Here is a 23138-nt window from a genome sequence, read left to right as displayed (position 1 = left end):
CTAAACCAAGATACAGGACCCTGGTGGGACCCTATTCAGAATACAGGAAGAGTTGATGCCCCCTTGGGTAATCCCAATTAATGGGGGATGGGAGCCAATGGATAAATGCTTCTCAGATCAGTCCTTGGGTGGACCGTGCTGAGAGGCATTCCAGACAATCTTTAGATGGTTTTGGTAGGATCTAGCTCCAAGTGCTCACAGCAGTGCCCATTTGGTAATGCACCCTTGTGTTGGCTCCTTCTTTCTTGTTTTACTCTAGGTTCTCACATTAAATTCCTGGGACCACCTTCCAAATAAATTACCTGCAACTAGTACTTGTCTCTGGTTCTGCTTTCTGGGGAGAATCCTAATTTAAGGCATATGTAAGAGACCTGGATGCTCAAAACAAAGTTTTGAGTTTTATTACTGCTATCACTACTACTGTTACCACCATCATTTTAGTTACCTGGGATTTCATAATTGCCATCTCTATCCATCCCCTTCCCCATGCATAATATTGAAACTCCTCAGTTAGAGCTTCTACAACAATAGTAGCCAAGGAAAGATTTCTTTCTTTCTTTCTTTCTTTCTTTCTTTCTTTCTTTCTTTCTTTCTTTCTTTCTTTCTTTCTTTCTTTCTTTCTTTCTTCTTTCTTTTCTTTCTTTCTTTCTTTCTTTCTTTCTTTCTTTCTTTCTTTCTTTCTTTCTTCTTTTTTTCTTTCTCTAAGAGAGAGAGAGAGAGCGGGAGCACAAGAGAGAACAGAGAGCACAGGGGGAGGAGGAGTGGGGAGACAGGGGCAGAGGGAGAGGGAGAAGTAGATTTTCTGCTGAGCAGGGAATCTGAAGCAGGGCTGGATGAGGGGTTTAATTCCAGGACCCTGAGATCCTGACCCAACCAAAGGCAGACACTTAACTGAGCACCCCTCTTTCTTTCTTCTTTCTTTCTTTCTTTCTTTCTTTCTTTCTTAGAGGTTTTTTTTTTTTTTTAAGATGTTATTTATTCATGAGAGAGAGAGAGAGAGAAAGAGAGAGGCAGAGACATAGGGGTAGAGGCAGGCTCCTTGCAGGGAGCCTGATGCAGGACTAGATCCCCTTCCCCTGACTGGGATCACACCCTGGGGGAGGTGGGGAACACTCAACCACTGAGCCACCCAGGTATCCCTAAAAGAAATATTTGATTATACAATTTTTCAGATTTAGTGAAGTATAATTAACAATAAATTTCACATATTTAAAGTGTGCAATTTGATGAGTTTTGATATATTTAAAACACGCATCATGCAATCTTGAAACTATAACCATGGTCAAGATAATATAAAAGCTTCCTTATCCCTTTTATAATCTCTGCCTGCCATACATCTGCCTTCTTGGGTCCCCAGGCAACCACTGATCAGCTTTCTGTCACTACAGTTTGCTTTTCCTAGGATTTTATACAAATGGAGTCATACAGAATATACTCCTCTATGTCTTGCTTCTTTCACTCAGCATAATTAAGATTCATTATGTTGTGCATATCAGTACTTCATTCCTTTTTTTTTTTTAAAGATTTATTTATTTATTCATAGAGACACACACACAGAGAGAGAGAGAGGCAGAGACAGAAGCAGAGGGAGAAGCAGGCACCATGCAGAGAGCCTGACCTGGGACTCGATCCAGGGTCTCCAGGATCACACCCTAGGCTGCAGGCGGCACTAAACCGCTGGGCCACTGGGGCTGCCCATTCCTTTTTTATTATTGAAGAATATTCCATTGTATAAATATCCATTCACCTTTTGAAGGACATTGAGTTGTTTCCAGCATTTAGCTATCACAAATAAGGCTGTTATAAACATTCATGTTCAAATCTTTATGTAGATTTATGCTTTTAGTTTTTCTTGGGTAAATACCTGCAGTGTAATGGTTGGACCATATGGTAGGTGTATATTTAAGTTTTAAAGGAACTGCAATACTGTTTTCCAAAGTGGTTGTATCATTTTACAATGCCACCAACAATGAATGAGAATTCTTGTTGTTCTACATTCTTGTTAACACTTGATCACTTGATATTATAAGTCATGGTGTGTAGATTATCTCCTTGTAGTTTCAATTTGCATTTCCCTAACATCTTTCATGTGTTTATTTGCCATAGGTTTATCTTCTTTGGTAAAGTGTCTTTTCAAATCACTTTTTAAACTGGGTTCTTTATCTTAATGGATTGAAATAATTCTACATATTAGTCCTTTGTTGCATGTAGGTTTTGCTGTGATCTCATCCCAGGGTGTGGCTTGCCTTTTCATTTTCGTAGCAGTGTCTTAAAGAGCAAAATTTAAAATTTTGATGACTTACAATTTATCATTTTTTTCTTTTATGGATTATGTGTTTGTAGGTCACATAGATTTTTTTTTTCCTATTTTCCTCTACAAGTTTTGTAGCTTTAGGTTACACAGTCAGGTCTAATTTGAGCTGTGACACAATGGGGTTGGCATTTAGCTAGGTTTTCTGGCAGCAGCAAGGAAGATGTTTGGAGGAAGATAGCCCAGAGGCCTGAAACTAGTAAGACTTGGAGAGGACTGCCAGTGACTTCCTCTAGGTAATGGTAGTGCAGAATATGGAATGGAACTGAGATACATGGGATGTAGAATGACTGGACTTAGGCTGACGGAGGGGTCAAGAATGATTACTGGGTTAATTCCTTATGCACAAAACTAAGGATAACTTACTTCTAAGTTTTTGTACTTCAAAGTGACCCTCCATAGTTTTTTTTTTTCCTTTTGCAGAAATTATAAATGAAATTTGACCAGAGACTGGACCCAGTTTTCTACAACAGCAGACTTGCAACAGCTCCTTCCTTACGCACTGCCTGCAGCCGAGTACTCAATTCTATCCTCCCAAGTCCAAAGACCTTTGCCTCCTCGGGCACCAGAAAAGGTGCCCAAGTTCTTCTAACCGCAGGGCGCTGGCAGCGGGTGGCGCATGCCCAGAGAGGCCGGGTAGGGCCACCGCCCCCCCCCCCCCCCCCCCGCCCAACGCGAACAGAGATTGCAGAGTCTCGCCATCTTGTCCAGCCCGCGACACAGCTGGCCCTTGCCGAAGACTACAAGTCCCGTGAGCCCCCGCGGCTGCACTTCCTACCCCTCACTGTCCGGCCCGCTCCCGCTCCCCCTCCCGGGGGCGAAGGCTCTGGCTGCAGGCTGGCGGCCGGCGGGCCAGGTAGGATTTCCGGGGGAAACTACTGTGGAAGCTGAGGAGGCGGCGGCGGCCACCCGGGTGAGTTGGATGAGCGAGGGAAAGTGAGCGGGAAGTGCGCGGGGTCTGGCTGCGGGAGCCTCTTAGACTCGGGCCGCGTTCTTGGCTCCGCGAGGAGGTCGCGGTCCGGGCGAGGGTAACGGCCGGAGCCGCGGTCGGGCCAGGGCGGGGCGGGTTGGGCCGGGGCCGCCGCCGCCTGCTCCTGCTCCTCCTCCGCCCTCCCACAACGGTGCCGCCGTGGTTTCTCCGCCTGCCGCGCGGGCTGGCCCTCTCCGCCCCCCGCAACTTGGCGGGGCCCTTTTGTCTGGGCTGCCCCTTTGTGCCCGTGCGTGGAGTCCCCTCCTCCGGGGAGCCCGCCGGGACGCCCCTGTTGGGGACCGGTCCCTGGGGATCCGGTTACGGCAACCGGATCAGGTCAAAGTCCATTTTTCAAACCCGTCCTCTATCGGACCTCTGCATCCCGGCTGCGTAGAGCGGAGGCTCGCCCGGCAGCGGCAGACGGAATTTCTGTTGAAAATCCTCGAGGTTATTGTCTAACTCTGAAACGTCAGCCCCGCGCGGCTTCAGGGCACGAATCTCCAGGCGTCTTTCTCCGTAGGGGGATGGGCCTGTGAAAAAGAAGTGAGCCCCCTCCCCAGGAAACTGGGAAGGGACCGAATTTGCTGCGGTGTCTGCATAGGTTGCAGCGGTGATCCGGGAACCAAAGAACCAGCGCGGTTGAGCAAAATGATAGTTCACACACCTCTTGAATCTTGGAGGAAAGTGATTTATAGGGCACGGAGCAGTCTTTTCATTCATTGCACGCAGAAGAAAGCTACAGGACTTTGTTCAGCCACCCATTCCCTCGCCCCTCGTACCCGCCAGTCCTTTTATTTCTTTTGCTCGAAACAAAAAGTTGGAAGAAAATGCCTATTAATAGAAGGATCTGCGTTATGGGGAAACCAGAAACCTAGTGGCTTCTAGAAAGCAACAAAGAGACCAGTTCACCAAATTACTAGGAGCGAAGCCAGTTTGAGGAGGAAAGGTAGTAGTAGATCCTTACCGAAACCGGTGAATTGTGTGGATTTAATCAACTTTTGTTAGATAGTGGTAACTTTATGTTGAGTTGGAAGAATGCATTGCTAGATTCAGCATAAGGCAAAACTTTCTAGACGCCACTGTGGACACTCTTTTTGAAAAATAATTATGTATCTCAAGTCTCCGAAATGGGGACAACCAGGAGTTCTTTACATGAATCAGGGAAAGTTATTAGAGTTATATAGGTTAAATTCCCTCCCTAGTCAAGTTGGCAAATGAAATAAAAGTCTGTTGTACTCTATTATTTAGATATGTCATGATGGAAGTGATTTACTCTGGGAATCCCAGATTGTGTTGGTAATATTGTACAGGGATGGAGGTCTTTAATGAAGTTGTTCTTCAGTTTAATGCAGCAGTGAGTAGGGACTGGTTGTTTTCTTGGTTGTGTTTTGAAGGAGCATCTGTAGAATTGCTCTAGAAATTTTAAAAATAATCTAAGAACAGTAGTTGCTAATGACTGGCTGTTACTTGTTCAAACATGCTGTTGCTGTTAATGTTTTTTTTTTTTTTTTAAGATTTTATTTATTTATTTATTCATCAGAGACAGAGACACAGGCAGGGGGAGAAGCAGGCTCCATGCAGGGAGCCCAATGTGGGACTGGATCCTGGGTCTCCAGGATCACACCCTGGGCTGAAGGCTGCACTAAACTGCTGAGCCACCCGGGCTGCCCTGTTAGTGTGTGTTAGTTAGTTAGTTAGTTAGTTAGTTAGTTAGTTAGTTAGTTAGTTAGAAAACTCATCATTTATATTACGTTATTTTTTGAAAGATTTTATTTATTTGAGAGAGAAAGAGAGCACAAACTGAGTGGAGGGGCAAAGGGAGAGGGGAGAGGCAGACTCCCTGCTGAGCAAGGAGCCTGAGCTAAGCTCTATCCCAGGACCCTGGGATTATGACCTCAGCCAAAGGCAGATACTTAACCGAGCCACCCAGGCACCCATATTATATATTTTCTCGCTACAGTTTCATGAGGTGGTAGTATTCATTTTACAGCTGATAAATGTTAAATTCACAGCCTCTAGAATGTTAAGTGACTTGCCCAAGGTCACACAGTTAACCTAGATAGGAAATAGTAGAGTAAACCATATTCCAGTCCAGTGCTCTTTTCATTACCTCACACCTGTTGCAGTTTTCATCATGCCACCACCAACAGCTTATGATTTATTGAAATTTAAATAATGAAGAAAAATAATGGAAATATTTTATAATCAGAACAAAGTGACTTATAAGGAACTGGAGTTTCTAGAAGATAAAACAATGTCATACTAAACCATAAATCATATTCAACGTTGGTCTCATCACCTTGTTTGATGTTATGCGGTGATTATTTTGTGCTTCAAACCAATGGCAATTATATGGAGCCCTTGGGCGTGGAAGAGTGGTGAGTTACTAGGCATGGTTTTGTCTAATCATTACTAAAAAGTTTTTTTTTTTAATATTTTATTTATTTATTCATGAGAGACAGAGAAAGAGGCAGAGACATTGGCAGAGAGAGAAGCAGGCTCCCTATGGGGAGCCTGATGTGGGACTCCAGCCCAGGACCCTGGGATCATGACCTGAGACAAGGAAGATGCTCAACCACTGAGCCACTCAGGTGTCTCTCATTACTAAAAAGTTTTAGCTAATCTTTGCTTAAAGGTTTTGAAGCATATGTTGGAAAACATCTATACAGCAGTTTTGGCTGCTGGAACTAACATTGAAGAAAGAAATTAAATTCAGATACTTTTCCAGGCAATGTCAAGTCTCAAGAAAATGCCTTCTTTAGTGTTTGCTTTTTGTAAAGACTTTTATTAATCAGTTTCAAACCTGCAGCTAAATCTTGGCTTATGTCAGTACATGCCATGAATGTGACATCAGAAATAGAAACTTACTTCACCTCCTTTATTTAAATTCTTCTTAGGTAAAATGCATAACATGCCAATGGAATTGAGTCCGTACAATTGGTCTAGCCTTTCCTAACTAGTAGAAACCTGTTTTAAATTTCTTATTACGCCATCATGATGGAAAGAAATTTTTTTCCCTTGTGTGTTTTACTATTGGACCACTTTATTTTCAAATTAATCCATTCATTCAGTTGATATATATTTACTGAAAGCCTGTTGTGTTCTAGACACTGGAATCAGATTCCTGGAAATGCAGGAATCCGATCCTAAGGACCATGCAATGAAAACAAAATTCTTTTCCTTGAGGCTTATAGGCTGATTGGGGGGGTGGGGGGGTGGTTGGAAGAGTCAGGCAGTAGATAAGTACTAAATAAAAATTCTCCCTCATTCATTCATGTGCCACCTTTAGCAGTGACCTCTTTGAAGTTTAGTTTTCTAATCTTTGACATGGGTATAATCATCCTGCTCTATCTGTGGAATTATTGTAGAATAATTTCCAGGAGTAAATTATGGAATTTTAAGGAATAATTGTGGAATTATTTCCAGGAGTAGGGTATTTGGTCACATTATAACGTTTAGAAAAGGAAAAGGAGCATTGGAAGAAGGTTGTTTATAAAGAAAGAGACAGAATGAGTAGATACTCTGGCCTAAGAGAGTGTAATGTTTCCTTTTAGGACATTCCGTGACCATTAGTCACCTCTTCATATGGGCCACCATGACCCTTTGTGCACTCATCAAATAAACCCATTATATTTGTTCTGTATCATCACAGTTAAAGGTCTTAAATGCCAAGGACTGCGTCCTAGGCTATATCCTTACTGCTTAGCACATAGGTCCAGGTATTTTGTTGGAATTTTATAAATGTTTGTTGAATGAGTGAACAAATAACAAAAGTGGTCAGAGGCAGTTGTGGAGAATACCAGGACACAAATGCAGTGCCAAAAATGGTTTATTCAGCAGGTTTTTGTTTTGCCCATCATGTGCTAGGATCTGGGTTATGTTCTGGAGGTACAGACATGTTACAGTATTGAGCCTCTGCCTTGAAAAGCTTACATTACAGTACCTGAGAGTGGTTAAGTGTTCAGTAGATCTGTGTTACAGTATAGGAAAGGGACTGAGTGATTCTGATTTGGTAGACTGTGAAGGAAGGCATTACAGAGGAAGTGATTTTGGAGCTTGTTCTTGAGGGGTGAATAAGAATTCACCCAGTAGACCTGTTACTATTAAGGTTATTCCAGCCTGACTCCCCCAAGCACCACCACGCCTGATCAGCCAGAGGAAGCAGTTTGGCATAGGAATGGATGGGGGAAAGTTTGAGGTGTGTGTCTGGGAAAGAGTGAAGTCTGGTACAGCTAAGAGGGTTTTGGAGTTGGTTTTTAACATTTTTTGGTTCAGATGCCCTCTCAGAAATTTGAGAAAAGCAATAAATTTTCACCCAGACAACTGCACATACACAAAGATGCATATAATTTTAGAGGGTTATGAAATACTTAGGGGGTCTCTGGACCCCTGGGCTTGAACAGTTAATAGAGTGGCTGGTGAAAGGAAAGTTTGATGGTCAGTTGCTGAGAAGGATTCACAGTGCTTTGCTAAGGCATTATGCTTAGGGAATTGTTATACCCTCAAAGGTTTTTAGAGCAGGTAATTGCCATAATCTGATCTGTTTTGAAAGGTGTTTGCTGTCTTAGGGTAGGTTAGGGGGTTTAGGAAGATACTTAGAGTAAGTGCTAGAAGAGTTGGATTTTGAGGGACTTTTTGTTTGATTTGATTTTAAAAGATGGGAAAGATTTGACATCTTTGAAGGTGAAGGAAAAGGAACCGCATAGAGGCAGATACTGAAGATTGGCACAAAAGAAATGGGAGATGATAAAGAAGCCTTGGAAGGAGATAAAATTGAGAGCTGATGGAGTGGTGAGCCTTGAAAGTGAAACATGAAGAAAGGAATGGAGGAAGATGTGTTTGGAAGTGATGGAGATGGGAATTAAAATTGGAGTAGTCACCAGCCACTTACCCTGTACACTGATCTAGGTACCTTTTTTTTTTAAGTAAGCTCTACAACCAGTTGTTTTTTTTTTTTTTTTTTTTTTTAAGATTTTATTTATTCATTCATGAGAGACAGAGAGAGAGAGAGAGAGAGGCAGAGGCAGAGAGACACAGGCAGAGGGAGAAGCAGGCTCCATGCAGGGAGCCCGATGTGGGACTCTATCCTGGGTCTCCAGGATCACACCCTGGGCTGCAGGCGGCGCTAAACCACTGCACCACCGGGGCTGCCCCTCTACAGCCAGTTTGGGACTTAAACTCATGACCTCAAAATCAAGAGTTGCATGCTTCACAGACTGAGTTAGGCACCTTAGATACACTTATATGTGTTATTTAATTTTCCAAAAATTCTGTAGAGTGGGTGGGCATTCCCATTTGACAGTTGAAGAAATGGCTCAGAGAGATTAACTTCATTTCCCAAAAGCACCATATAAGTAATGGAAGAGATCTGGAATCCAGATATATTTTGACTGCAAAGCTCAGGATCACAATTTCTGCCTTATAAGGTCTGTTAATGTCTAGTGACCTCTTTTTTATCTTTCTTTTCAAAGGAAGGGGTTAAGTTATCTTCAGAATGATAAAAGGCTAGATAGAGTGGGTTAGCCAACTTCAGAAACGGTTAAAGTTTTGGAATAGCAGTTGTGGAAAAGGTAAGGGAGCCAACCAAAGATGAGTGAATGGGCCACTGACCAGCAGTTAGGGCCTAGCTGAGATTAGACACGAACTTTCCGCTAATACTTGCATTCTGTCTCCTGTATTCTCAGCAAAACAGCATCTCTTGAGTGCCATCGATTGGTATGAGCCTTAGAAGAAAACACACTATATTGTCGTAGAAGGCTTTGGTGTCATCATCTCTAAGCAGGTCACAAGCCTTGTGCTTCAGTTTTCTCATTTCTTAAAAGAGTACTCTGGATTAGTTGGTCTCTCAAATTCTAAGATTTTATGATTTGCAACCAAAAACATTCCAGGGGATTTTAGGAGAGGAAGTGTGTTTAGTGTCGGTTTGATTTTTAGGGAAGAGGTGGTTAAAACTATACAGCTTTCAGATTCGAGCTTGATTTTTCAGTTTAACTTCTCTGTTATGTTTAAAACACGAGGTGTTGGGATCCCCGGGTGGCTCAGTGGTTTGGCGCCTGCCTTTGGCCCAGGGCGCGATCCTGGAGTCCTGGGATCGAGTCCCGCGTTGGGCTCTCTGTGTGGAGCCTGCTTCTCCCTCTGCCTGTGTCTCTGCCTCTCACTGTGTGTCTCTCATGATAAGATAAATACAATCTGTAAAAAAATAAAATAAAACACGAGGTGTTGGTTTTGACCATCTATCTGAAAGCTCTGACCTATTTACTCAATATAATATGTTTCCTATCTTTGGAGTCTGAAGACCTGGGTTCTACTTCCATTTCTACCATGTTGTCACTGATTATTCAAGTCAGCTAACCTCCTTAAACTTTAGGTTCCTCATCTGTTAAAAGGGATAATAATCACTTCTTTGGGGATGTGAGATAAGAATATAAGTAAGAGGTCTTTGTAAACTGTGTGGTGTTTAATAAATATGAGAAAATATCAGACCTGGCAAAGGGAAAAGTAGTATTGTGATGAGTGCTATAGGTGCATCCTTCTATTCAAGTGTACTGAGTGGCAAGGGAAATCTCTCAGGATGTGAGCTGTCAGTGCACTGATTTAGAAATTTATTTGTAGTATGTGATGTTACTGGATATTTTTGTCAGGTAAACATTTCAAATCAAATCTAATTTTAGTAAAATCTGTGGCCAAAAAACTCTCATTGTTAAAATTCCCTACGTTTATTCTTTCAGATGTGAACTTGTTAGTCACATTTCCAGGAGTACTATTTAGTTAAGTGTTGACTGTATTTTATTTAAGAATAGAAAACAATCGGACAGCCCCGGTGGCCCAGCGGTTTAGCGCCGCCTTCAGCCTGGGGTGTGATCCTGGAGACCCCGGATCGAGTCCCATGTTGGGCTCCCTGCATGGAGCCTGCTTCTCCCTCTGCCTGTGTCTCTGCCTCTCTCTCTCTCTCTCTCTCATGGAGCCTGCTTCTCCCTCTGCCTGTGTCTCTGCCTCTCTCTCTCTCTCTCTCTCTCTCTCTGTCATGAATAAATAAATAAAATCTTAAAAAAAAAAAAGAATAGAAAACAATCTTATGATTGTCTGACAAAACTTAAGTGCTCTTGCTTATTAATTTGTTTCCTCTGTGGATGGCTGATTCTGGTGGAACTCGACATGTTCAGTTTCTTAGTGAGAACTCCCCTTCCCCATCTTTACCCCGCAACACACCATCGAGTTGATTACCAATGTACTTGATTCTCTCTATGCAGCTGCTTATTCTCTCCTTTGCACTTTGGTAGGAAATACAGTATGAAAAATTGGTGTAAAAGATTAATGATTCCTCCTTACCTTGAGTGATCCCAGAGCACTTTAACCGTGTCTCTGTAGGTCACTTTTCCCTCTTGACTTTACCTCTTTACTCTCCCAGCTAACAGTATCTGTTTGTGGAAATAAACTGGAAGATTCCTGTGTTGTGGATTTTCATTTAACTATTACAAATAAGGCTGCCACATAGGTTTTGTATGTATAACTTTTTTTCTTTTAAAATAAAATTACTAGGGATCCCTGGGTGGCGCAGCGGTTTGGCGCCTGCCTTTGGCCCAGGGCGCGATCCTGGAGACCCGGGATTGAATCCCACGTCGGGCTCCCGGTGCATGGAGCCTGCTTCTCCCTCTGCCTGTGTCTCTGCCCCTCTCTCTCTCTGTGACTATAATAAATAAATAAAAAATTAAAAAAAAAATAATAAAATAAAATAAAATAAAATAAAATAAAATAAAATAAATAAAATTACTGGACAGCCTGGGTGGCTCAGTGGTTTACTGCTGCCTTCGGCCGGGGTGTGATCCTGGAGACCCAGGATCGAGTCCCACATCAGGCTCCCTGAATGGAGCCTGCTTCTCCCTCTGCCTGTGTCTCTGCCTCTCTCTCTCTCTCTCTGTTTCTCATGAATAAATAACATTTAAAAATAAAAAAATAAAATAAAATTACTGGGGGGCACCTGAGTGGCTCAGTCAGTTGAGCATCACACTTGATTTTGGCTCAGGTCCTGATCTCAGGGTTGTGAGATTGAGACCAACAGTAGGCTCCACACTCCTGCACTCAGCTGGGGTGGGCTTAAGATTCTCTCTCCCTCTCCCTCTGCCCCTCCCCCCCAATCTTGCACATGCGCACACACTCTCGCTGTCTCAAAATGAAATAAAATACTTTTTAAAAAACCTTGTCATCTTAAAAAAATGAAATTACTAGATCAGCAAATATGAACATTTATATAGTGCTTGATTGGTATTACCAAACTGCTGACATCAGTCTCCTCTAATTTGCAGTGCCACTAATAGTTTACAGTACATGTTTATTCACAACCGACCTTATTAATAATGGATTTTAATATTTTAAAATAAATATATTTCCAGCTTAATAGTTGTAAATGATACGTAAGTACTGCTTTAACTTTAAAGGTTTTTGAGTATTGCGGATGCATACTGTTTTAACATTTTAATTATTAGGACAGTGAAACATTTATTCCTATGACTGTAAATTCTTTTCTTTTTGCTCATTTATCCGTTTGGGTCTTTATGGCCTTAGATACTTTTGTAAGCCTTTTATTGTAGATGTTAATTTATTTTCAAGTATATTGAAAGATTTCCCCCATCTGTGGTATTTTTTATTTTCTTACAGATTTTAATTTTTTTAAATTTATTTTTTAAAGATTTTATTTATTCATGAGAGACACAGAAAGAGGAGAGACATAGACAGAGGAGGAAGTAGGCTTCCTGTGGGGAGCCTGATATTGGACTTGATCCCCAGACCATGACCTGAGCCAAAGGCAGATGCTTAACCATTGAACCACCCAGGCACCCAAAGATTTTTTTATTTTTAAGTAATCTCTACATATAATGTGGGGCTCGAATTCATGATCCTGAGATCAAGAGTCACATGTTCTTCCAACTGAGCCAGCTAGGTGCTTCTATTTTTGTTTTGTTTTGACAGAAACCTTCATGCCACAGCCACTCACTGTTTCCATTGTAATTTCTTATATTTCTTCCATCATTAGAAAAATTATTTCTCCTTAGATGGATTAAATACTTTATGAATTCCTCAACTTCTGTTTCTATTAGTCTTTTTTTTTTTTTTTTAACTTTTGGAAAAGTCAATTTTAATGTATGGGATAAAAATGTTCTAAGTTAATTTTTTTCATAATGGTATATATACAGTTATTTTTACTAGCAGTTGTTTTGTGAGGACATTTGGAGCTTTGGAAGACACTAAAATATTCATTTTAATCTTGAGCTACTAATATCTACCTAGATCATTAGAAATTAAAAATTGTCACTTCATATAAGGTGTCAAGGTTATTTTAAAAATAATAAGGTATATTTTTCACACTAGTGTTGAAGATGTATTCCGTTCTTATTTACCTCAGAATTGGGTTCATAGAGAAATGGTTGTTCTTTTGGGGGTTAATTGTTTATTAAATAAGATTAAAAACTGGAGCCCTGAAACACTCCCTCCTCCTCTAGTGAGTGACAAGAAGAAAAGGGAGAATTTCTAAGGGAGACTTACCTCTTCTTCCCTTTCCTCATGGCTAAATCCCTATTAAAAATGCTTTCAGTAGATACTGAGAGTAACTGTATAGAACAAGCCACAGGGTGTGAAGAGTACTTCCATTTCCTCTCACTTGCACACACCCTCCTGTTCCTTTCACTGAATTTAAATTTGAGGGAGAACTTTAGGATTCAGGATATGGGTTTGTCTTTGCTTTATGTATTAAAAGGTAACACAATGCCTCTTACCTATTGGTGATACCAATAAGATTGGGAATTTTTCTAACAGTCTTATATGCTCTAATGTTTATATAAAAGTAGATAACTGGCTTCTGGAACAGCATCTTTATGTAATTGGGAGAGGGCTTCATCCTTTCACTTTAGCCACAGGCCAATAAGAACCATTTTGTTAAATGAATGTATCTTTGCAATCTGTAGCATGAGATAAATAAGTCTGTTTGTTTGCAACTACAATAATCCTTGCACACTTAGAATTTACCATGTTAACCTTCTTTAAGAGTACAATTCAGTTGCATTAAGCACCTTCACAACATTGTGCAGCCATCTCTACTATCCACTTGCAAAACTTTTCCATCATCTCAAACTGAAACTATCCAATAAATAGTACTTCCCATTGTCTTCCCCTCTCAGCTGGTGATAACCTTTATTCTACTTTGTGTCTCTATGAATTTGCCTATTCTAGGTGTCTCAAATAAGTGGAATCATACAATATTTGTCTTTTTGTGTCTTGAGTATTTCTTTGTATTTTTTAAGCTATCTCCTCTTTGTCCTTACAGAGAGAAGAAAATTTATTTTTTAGCAGTCAGAAGCTCCGCTCTAGCCTCTTAACTCTCTGTTTAACTGTCTTTAGGGCATTGGTGTTAAGGAATTAATAATAAAAGGTTTAAGGGATTTGGTAAATAAAGTATTTTTGTGTGTGCTAGTGCTTTTGGAGGGCAGAACAGAAAGGGAAAAATTAAAGAGCAGTTGTTGAGCAACTTTTTCCTTTTAACTAGAAGAGATTAAAAGGGTTAACCTCTTACACATCAATTATGCCACATTAAATTCCTGTAAGTAATGACCCTATATTATTTTATGAGATATTTATACTTGGTATTACCATGATCCAGACATACACAAAACTTTTTTTAAAGTCTATTTAAGTCCATCTTTCAACAGATCATTTCTATGAGGTTTCCAACACCATAGAAATCTATGTAACCAAACTTCACCTATTAGAAAGAAACTATAATTGCCTGAAGTCCAAATTTAGTCCCAATTATTTGAGGAGAAGAAATTATATGATTAATTCTGATCTGCGTTATCTTGAAAGTAGGATAACCCTTTCTGAGATCTGTATTTTTCCTGAAAATAATATCCTTTGTAATTCACTAATGATATTTCCTTGAGAGTACTTTTGATTATCAGTGAGCCACACCTCTATTTTAAAGAGCTGATTCATGCGTCTTAGTGGTAACAGAAAAGACTGTGTTTAACTAGGAAGAGGAGGAGGTTAGTTTTTCTTGAAAGGGGTATTAGTCCAATTTTTTTTTTTTTTTTTTTTTTTTTTTTTTTTAGGTAGGCTCCCTGCCCAATGTGGAGCCCAACACAGGGCTTGAACTCACAACCATAAGATCAAGACGTGAGCTGACATCAGTAGTTGGACACTTACCTGGGTGAGCCACCCAGTTGCCCCTAGTCCCATTTTTAAGTCTTTACCCTTAAGTAGTATGTTAGGTTTTATTGTGCTTAAAAATAAACTCTTCCTAAGTGTAACTTTTTTTTTGAACAGACTTTAAAAAACAAAAATTTTTTTCTGTCACTAATAGCTTTCATTCTTTGTTTCATTTTGAATGTCCAAGATAGCCTCGAGTTTAAATACAGATATAAACGAATATGCCAAGAATATATAGTTTTTCCTAGCAGGATATATACTTTTTGAGATATTGTTGGTGTCCCGGTTGAACCAATACTAGAAGGAAGAAGACAGTGGAACATTATTTTCAAAATACTAAAAGAAAAAAAATCTATCAACCGAGAATTGTGTATCAGTAAAACCATTATGTCAAAAATAAATTTAAAAGAAAAATTTCAAACAAGGGAACTGAGAACATATTCCCATAGAACCTCTCCAGAGGAACTTCTGAAGGATATACTTCAGGAAAAAGGAAACTCTTGTTTCTTGGAAACAAGAGTCTGAGGTGCACAAGGGAATGATGAGCAAAGAATAAATGTACAATAAAGAAACATCTTATTTATAGATATAAAAATGGGACATACTTGGGGTGCCTGGGTGGCTCAGTCGGTCATAATCCTGAGGTCCTGGGATCAAGCCCCACATCAGGCTCCCTGCTCAATGGGGAATCTGCTACTCCCTCTCTTTCTTTCTGTGGGCTCACGCTCTCTCTCTGTCCAATAAATAAATAAATAAAATCTTTTTAAAAAATGGAAAACACTCAAATATAAATAGAGAAGGGGTTTGAAGTGAAAGCATTCCAAGAGTTCTTATATAATTAAGGAGTAAAGATATTAAATTAACTTTAGACTTAAGGTAAAATATTCATATTAGTCTTTTAGAGGTAATAATAAAAGAATAGTAACAGAATAAAGATAAGTAGAAATGAGGAAAAGGAATGAGAAAAAAATTGATACAGCAGAAGAGAAAAAAAAAACTAAAGAGTGGAACTAATGAAAAATAGAAAATACGGTGGTTAAAAGGAATACAAAATATCTCTTAATCACAGTAGAAATAAATTAGATGTTTTCCCCAAAAACTCTATTTAAAAGACAAAGATGGTCCAAATAGAGAAGTAATAAAGGAGACTGAATAAATGAGAGATAAACTATTCATGGATTAGAACACTTAGTATTATAAAGAAGACAGTTCTCCCTAGTTTGATTTTTTTTTTTTAATTTTATTTATTTGTTCATGAGAGACACAGAGAGAGAGAAAGAGAGGCAGAGACACAGGCAGAGGGAGAAGCAGGCTCCATGCACCGGGAGCCCGATGCAGGACTCGATCCCAGGTCCCTGGGATCATGCCCTAAGCTGAAGGCAGACGTGCAACTGCTGAGCTACCCAGGCGTCCCTCCCTAGTTTGATTTGATTTGATTTTTTAAAAAGATAATTATGTATGTATGTATGTATGAGAGACAGAGGCAGAGGGAGAAGCAGCAGGCTCCTTGTGGAGCAGGGATCCCCACACGGGACTCAATCCCAGGATCCTGGGACCACAACCTGAGCTGAAGGCAGACACTTAACTGACTGAGCCACCCAGGCACCCTCCCAGTTTGATTTTAGATCAAATGTAATTCTAATCAAAATTCCAGTAAGTTTTTTTCATGGAATTTGACAAGTTGATTCTAAAATGTGAACAGAGCAACCAACATATTTCTGAAGATAACATGGGGAAACTTGTCCTACCTGATTATAAGATTTATTGTAAAACTGATTATTAGACTGTCTGGCTTTTGGCCCTGGGATAAAAAATAATAGACCTGTAGAATAGTACAGAGTGCTGGGAGAGAGACCTATAAATATAGGGAAAGGGATATGTGACAAAGGTGGCATTACATATCAGTGGAGAGAAGATAAATTATTCAGTAATGGACTGAGATAATTGTTAGCCATGAAAAAAAAGGATCTCTATCTAATACCATACACAAAAATCAGTTTTAGGTACATCGATGATCAAAATGTGAAGGGTAAAACTTTAAAATATTAAGAAAATACAGGAAAATATCTGTCTTATCTCAGGTCTTGTATATATTAACTTAGTAATAAGTTAAAAATAGAAATAAGATAGGGTGAAGGAATAGGGTATGATGGAAAGGGATGTGCCATTTTAGACAGGGTAGTCTGGGCAAGGCCCCTCTGAGCAGGTCATATTTGAGTTGTCATGTGAAATAAAGGAGCGAATCATGCAATTTCTGAGAAAGGAGCATTCCAGGCTGTCTGAACAGCACCTGCAGAGCCCTGGGGTAAGAATGTGTTTGTTGGGATCTCTGGGTGGCGCAGAGGTTTAGCGCCTGCCTTTGGCCCAGGGCGCGATCCTGGGGATCCAGGATCGAATCCACGTCGGGCTTCCGGTGCATGGAGCCTGCTTCGCCCTCTGCCTGTGTCTCTGCCTCTCTCTCTCTCTGACTATCATAAATAAATAAAAATTAAAAAAAAAAAAAAGAATGTGTTTTTTGAATTACAGAAGCAGCAATAGGGTAGTGTGGCAGGAAGAGAGTGAGCAAGAGTGATAAGTAAAGTCTGTAAGAAACGGGTTAAGAGTATGTAGGATCTCAAAGGTCATGGTAAGAAATTGGGAGTTAATTTCAGATGTAATAGGGAGACATGATCTGCTTTCCTTTTTTAAAGGATCACCCAGAGCACTCTGAGGACAACACAACATAGGAGCCTGAGTGTGGAGGGCAGCCTGGGTGGCTCAGCGGTTTAGCGCCGCCTTCGGCCCAGGTCGTGATCCTGGAGACCCGGGATCAAGTCCCATGTCAGGCGCCCTGCATGGAGCCTGCTTCTCCCTCTGCCTGTGTCTCTGCCTGCCTGCCTCTCTCTCTCTCTCTCTCTCTTTCTCACTGTTTCTCATTAATAAATAAAATCTTAAAAATAAAATATAAAAAATAATTTTAAAAAATTTTTAAAAGCCTGAGTGGAAGAAGGAAGATTGATTAGGGCATTGACACACTAGTCTAGGCAAGATGTAGCCATAGCTTGGAGTTGGGTAGTGAGAAGTGTTTAGATTATAGGATATATTTTAAAGGCAGAGGCCGTAAAATTTAGTGATGATTTAGATGTGGTTGTGAGAGAAAGAGAAGACTCAATCATGACACCAAAGTTTTTGTCCTGAGCAGTTGGAACACTTAAGTTGCCTCTTAACCAAGATAATGATCCAAAATAGCAGCTAACATACTTGCCAGCAATTTATTTATTTATTTATTTATTTATTTAATTTTTTGGTAAGTGTCATACATCTATTGCCCTAACTATTGAGTAGGGGAGGCTGGAGGAAGAACAAGTTGGGCGTGAGGAATCAAGAGTTGTTGTTTTTGTTTTGTTTTGTTCTGTTTTGTTTTTTAAAATATACTACATTGGGGCATCTGGGTGGCACAGTTGGTTAAACATCTGCCTTAAGTTCAGGTCATGATCCCAGGGTCCTGGGATTGAGCCCCACTTTGGGTTCCCTACTCAGAGGGGAGTCTCCCTCTCCCTCTACCCCTCCACCCTGCTTGTGTGTGCTCTATCTCTCTGAAATTAATTAATAAAATCTTTTAAAAATATATATATATATGCTGTGTCTGAGAAACTTCTTAGATTGCCAAATAAAGATGTTGTAAGGCTGTGGATATACTAGTTTGAAGTTCAGAGGAGAAATTCAGTCTGGAAATATGAATTTGGAAATCATCAGTATATATATATTATACTTAAAGCTATAGAACTGGGGATCCTGGGTGGTGCAGTTAGTTAAGGTCTGACTCTTGGTTTCAGCTCAGTTTGTGATCTTAGGGTCATGAGATCAAGCCCCATGTTGGGCCCCACACTCACTGTGGACACTGCTTGATATTTTCTCTCCTTCTCCCTCTACTCCTCCTTCTCATGCTCTCTTTCTAAAATAAATAAATCTTTAAAAAAAAGCTATAGAACTGGATGAGATGATTAGTCAGGGTTCATGTTTGGGGTGTTACACTTTTTCTAGGAGGGTTTAGAAATTTAGAGGGCTGATTTTGGATGTCATAATAACTAGGGAGGCTGTGGACATTTAATGTGGGGGGAATACTAAATGAGAGTTGCTAAATATCCTGCAATGTGTAGAACAGTACTCAGTAAAGAACTGACCCAGCCAAAATGCTCATGATGTTCCAGGGAGGGAGAAAGTGAAGATAGTGAAGAGATGGAGATTCAAGAGCCAAATCTTAGGGCTCAGCAGCATTTAGAGGCCAAGAAAAGGAGGTTCCTGCAGGGACTACATCAGTTGAAGTAGGAGGGAAAACAAAAACCAAGAGTTCATAGGCCCCAGTTTAGGGAATACTTAATTACTGAGCTGTGAGAGGCAGTGAGAATATTTTGGATACTATCGTGTCTTCAGGCAATGAAGATGAAGAGAGGGATGCGTGTGAGATATGTTTTGGAAATGACTCATATGATGTGGAGGATGAGATTTCTGGTTTGAACAACTAGGTGGATGGTGGTGAACTAGGAACCTGCCAGAAGAGGAGGGAATAAAGATGAGTGAGGTAGATAATGAATTGTTTTTGTGTATGTTGAATGGAAGTTTGTGAGGATATCTGAGTGGAGGTGTTTAGTGAGTTGGACATGTGGATTTGGAGCTCATTCATTTAAAAATCAGATATTATTGTGTACTTACTGTTTTCCAGGCACTATTCAAAAAAAATATATATATACATACATATATATACATATATCTTTTTTGTTTTAAGATTTATTGGAGAGAGAGAGCATGTGTGTGCATGGGGGAGGGGCAGAGGAAGAAGGGGAGAGAGACTCTCAAGCAGACTGCACTGAGCATGAAGCCCAACTTAGGACTCAATCTCATGATTGTGAGATCACGACCTGAGCCAAAATCAAGAGTCAGGTGATTAACCAACTGTGTCACTCACATGACCCTCCAACTATTTAACAACAATTCTAGTTGTTAAAGATATAGTAGTGAAAAAAAAATAGGCAAAGTATGTGTCCTGAAAGAATTTATATTTTAGTGAGAGAAGAAAATAAACATAATAAAAATAAATTTAAGGCACAATGTAGAAGATAAGCGCTCTGAGAAATAAAAAGATGGTAAAAGAGATAAAGCAAGGGTGAGTTGGGGTGGAGTAATGCTGAATATTTTTATTTAAAGTTGGGTCATGTGGGCAGCCTGGGTGGCTCAGTGGTTTAGCACCACCTTCAGTCCAGGGCATGATCCTGGAGACCCGGGATTGAGTCCCACGTCAGGTTCCCAGCATGGAGCCTGCTTCTCCCCTCCCTCTGCCTGTGTCTCTGCCTCTCTCTCTCTCTCTCTCTCTCTCTCTCTCTGGTGTGTGTGTGTCTCTCATGAATAAATAAATAAAATCTTTAAAAAAAATAAAGTTGGGTCATGAAGGAAAGCTTCACTGAGAATGCAACATTTTAGCAAAGACCTAAAAGAATTGAGGAATGGATATTTGAGGGAGGAACATTCCAGAGAGAGTGAATAGCAAATACAAAAGCCCCTAGCATGCCTGGCAGGTTCAAGAAACAGTGAGGAGGCTCACCTACCTGAAGCTTAGTGAGGGAGAGAGTAGTTGAACATGATGGAGTCATTGAGAATGGTCATAGGGCCTTATAAACTGTTGAGTATTTTGCCTTTTACTCTGAGCTTTTTTTTTTTTTTTTTAAGATTTTATTTATTCATGAGAAACACACGAGAGAGAGACTGAGAGAGACAGAGACACAGTCAGAGGGAGAAGCAGGGTCCATGCAGGGAGCCTGATATGGGACTCGATCCCGGGTCTCCAGGATCAGGCCCCGGGCCGAAGGTGGCGCTAAACCTCTGAGCCACCCAGGTTCCCCTATTCTGAGCTTTTGAGAGGGATCTGGACTGAACATACATATAGGTTTAGGCATCATCTGCATGTGGGTGGTTATCCTAGGAACCATGGAAGTATTTCTAGCACAGGCATTTGGTTAGGTGGAGACACAGAGTAGTCTTCTACAAAGACTACTACTTGGGATTCTTCAGCAAGATACCCTTCTGTGGGATACCAGGGTGGTGCAGTCAATTAAGTGTCCAACTCTTGGTTTCATGATCTCAGGATCGTGAAATTGAGCTCGGTATCAGGCTCTGTTTAAGTGCAGAAACTGCTTGAGACTCTCTCCCTCTGCCCCTTCTGCCCATTCTCTCTCAAATGAATAAATCTTTTTTTTTTTTAAGATTTTATTTATTTATTCATGAGAGACACACACAGAGAGAGAGGTAGGAACACAGGCAGAGGTAGAAGCAAGCTCCATGCAGGGAGCCCGATGTGGGACTTGATCCTGGGTCTCCAGGATCACACCCTGGGCTGAAGGTGGCACTAAACTGCTGAGCCACGTGGGCTGCCCTCAGATGAATAAATCTTTAAAAAAAAAAAAAAAAAAAAAAAGGGTACCCTTCTGTTCATGATTCTCTAAGGACAGAGGTGTTTTATTACTTGAAACTTTGTGTTAGGGTGCCTGGGTGGCTCGGGTCAGGGGTCTGCCTTCAGCTCGGGTCCCTGAACAGGGAGCCTGCTTCTCCCTTTCCCTCTGCCTGCCACTGCTCCCTCTGCTTGTGTTCTCTCTCTCTCTCTTTCTCTCAAATAAACAAAATCTTAAAAAAAAAAAAAATAAGAAAAGAAAAAGAAACTTTTTTGTTAGCTAGCCCAGGATCATCACTCTGATTATCTAGTAATAATGTGGTTAACAGCAGTTGAGATACTATTAATTCTGTCTTCTCAATCTACCAGCAAATCCTATTATGTTTACAACCATTTTCAGATGTTCAATTATTTTTTTTCCTTTTTAGATTTTATTTATTTATTTGACAGAGAGCACACACTGGCAGGGAGGGACAGGGAGAAGCAGGCTCCCAGCAGAGCAGGGAGCCCTGTCTGGGATTCCATCAAGAGCAGGATCAAGGCCTGAACCACAGACAGATGCTTAACTGACTGAGCCACGTAGGCACCCAGAGGTATTTGATTCTTGATTATTACTGCTTTGCCATTACTTACATATCAGACATTTATTCAGTGCCACATATGTCTGAAACAAAGTGCAGACCTCAGTCTATTACCATGAAAGTTTGAATGGAACTTTGTTTACATTAATGATTACCCTGTGTTGAGGCTTCTAATGACTGTAGACCGTATTAATTCATCCTTCTCTAATTACTTTTATACTTGTTGGAAGGTTAATACTCAACTGATTTGACCTCCCAGCTAGTTTTTTGTTTGTTTGTTTGTTTGTTTGTTTTTTGGTGGTTGCTCTGGGGATTACAATTCACATTTTACCTTAACCCAATCTAGTAATCTTGTTTAGGTATATACCAATTTATTTTCAGTATAGCTCTGTTCCTTTTCCCCTTGGTACTATTCTTCTTTTTTTTAATAAATTTATTTTTTTATTGGTGTTCAATTTGTTAACATACAGAATAACACCCAGTGCTCATCCCGTCAAGTGCCCACCTCAGTGCCCGGTACTATTATTCTTATATAAATTATGTATTTATATATCACAAGCCCATTACCATGCTTTTATAATTATAGCTTTATGCATTCTTTTAAATTAGATAGGGAAAAAATTAAGTATATACACTTATACTGTCTTTTTTTTTTTTTTAAGATTTTATTTATTTATTCATGAGAGACAGAGAAGCAGGCTCCCCTGGGGAGCCTGATGCCGGACTTGATCCCCAGACTGCAGGAGCATGCCCTTAGCCAAAGATAGATGCTCAACCGCTGAGCCACCCAGGCGCCCCTATACTGTCTTTTATATTTACCTATGTAGTTACTTTTGCTGTTGCTCTAGAGAATTTTTTTCAGTTATTTTACTTGTCAATTCTAGAAAATCTTTCTTTTTCTTTTTCTTTTTTTTTTTTTTTAAGATTTATTTATTTATTCATTCAGAGAGAGCAAGAGAGAGGCAGAGACACAGGCAGAGGGAGAAGCAGGCTCCATGCAGGAAGCCTGACGTTGGACTCGATCCCGATCCCGGGTCTCCAGGATCACACCCTGGGCTGCAGACGGCGCTAAACCCCTGGGCCACCGGAGCTGCCCTCTTTCTTTAAAAAATAAAATAAAATAAAATAAAATAAAATAAATTTCTCTTGCTACTCTCTATTTGATGAGGCATTATGCGCATACTTTAGTTCTTCAAACATGGTTTTCTTTAGTTCTTTGAAGTATTTAGAATAGCTTACTTAAAAGTCTTTGTCTAGGGGTGCCTAGGTGGCACAGTCAGTGGAGCATCTGCCTTCAGCTCAGGTCATGATCCCAGGGTCCTGTGATGGAGCCCTGAGCCCTGCATCAGGCTCTCTGCTCAGTGGGGAGCCTGCTTCCCACCCTTCCCCTCTGTCGGCTACTCCCCCTGTTGTGCTCTCTCTCTGTCAGGTAAATAAATCTTTAAAAAAAATAAAAGGACAGCCCCCGTGGCCCAGCGGTTTAGCGCCTCCTGCAGCCCGGGTTGTGATCCTGGAGACCCAGGATCGAGTCCCACATCAGGCTCCCTGCATGGAGCCTGCTTCTCCCTCTGCCTGTGTCTCTGCCTCTCTCTCTCTCTCTCTGAATAAATAAATAAATAAAAATATTTAAAAAAATAAAAAAAAATAATAAAGTCTTTA

At 40.5% G+C, this 23138-nt stretch overlaps 1 protein-coding gene across 4 annotated transcripts in view; it reads left to right on the top strand.

Annotated features, from left to right (window-relative positions):
- Positions 1–3006: 3006 nt before the first annotated feature.
- The window catches only part of PHACTR4 (phosphatase and actin regulator 4), a 98546-nt gene continuing 78414 nt past the window's right edge, over positions 3007–23138 (top strand). For 2 of the 4 annotated variants that reach the window (XM_038531368.1, XM_038531367.1), the window contains exon 1: positions 3095–3224. The gene's annotated coding sequence lies outside the window, so the exon portion shown is untranslated. Of the gene's footprint in view, positions 3225–23138 lie in introns of all 4 variants that reach the window. The other 2 variants (XM_038531370.1, XM_038531369.1) reach the window with 2 other exon arrangements.

Source organism: Canis lupus, chromosome 2 (assembly GCF_011100685.1).
Source record: "Canis lupus familiaris isolate Mischka breed German Shepherd chromosome 2, alternate assembly UU_Cfam_GSD_1.0, whole genome shotgun sequence".
Taxonomy (NCBI): Eukaryota; Metazoa; Chordata; class Mammalia; order Carnivora; family Canidae; genus Canis; species Canis lupus.
This window is presented reverse-complemented; position numbering and strand designations above follow the sequence as displayed.